We start from the raw sequence: 408 nt of genomic DNA on the forward strand, positions 1-408 counted from the left end.
AGATGTGTATAAGTAGCCAACGTAGATAATATATCGTCTCAAGTAGACTTATTAGTTAAATTTCCTTTAGTTGTATTGTAATCACTTGTTTATGTTATTGGATGAATAAAGAATGAATGAATGAATGAATTAGCAATGGGCAGGTTAATTAGCTGCTCTTAAACTTCAAAACAGATTTGTGCATCTTGGTAACTGACCATGCAACGAGAAATAATTACTGTATATAATGATACTTTAGGGCTGTCACGATTATAAAGGGCGGACATGCAAATCAGTATCTTGTTAAGGATAACTGCTTTTATAGAATATAAAACTAATTAAGCTTTTCATTCGTTCAGATTTTATTTTTCTATTTTATTGTGTTTCTCTTTTTCTTCACAGTATCTCATATTTTATTATCAATGCAAA

Source organism: Anneissia japonica, unplaced genomic scaffold (genome assembly GCF_011630105.1).
Source record: "Anneissia japonica isolate Jap-2015-1 unplaced genomic scaffold, ASM1163010v1 scaffold1889_len2455224_cov183, whole genome shotgun sequence".
In the NCBI taxonomy this organism is placed as follows: domain Eukaryota; kingdom Metazoa; phylum Echinodermata; class Crinoidea; order Comatulida; family Comatulidae; genus Anneissia; species Anneissia japonica.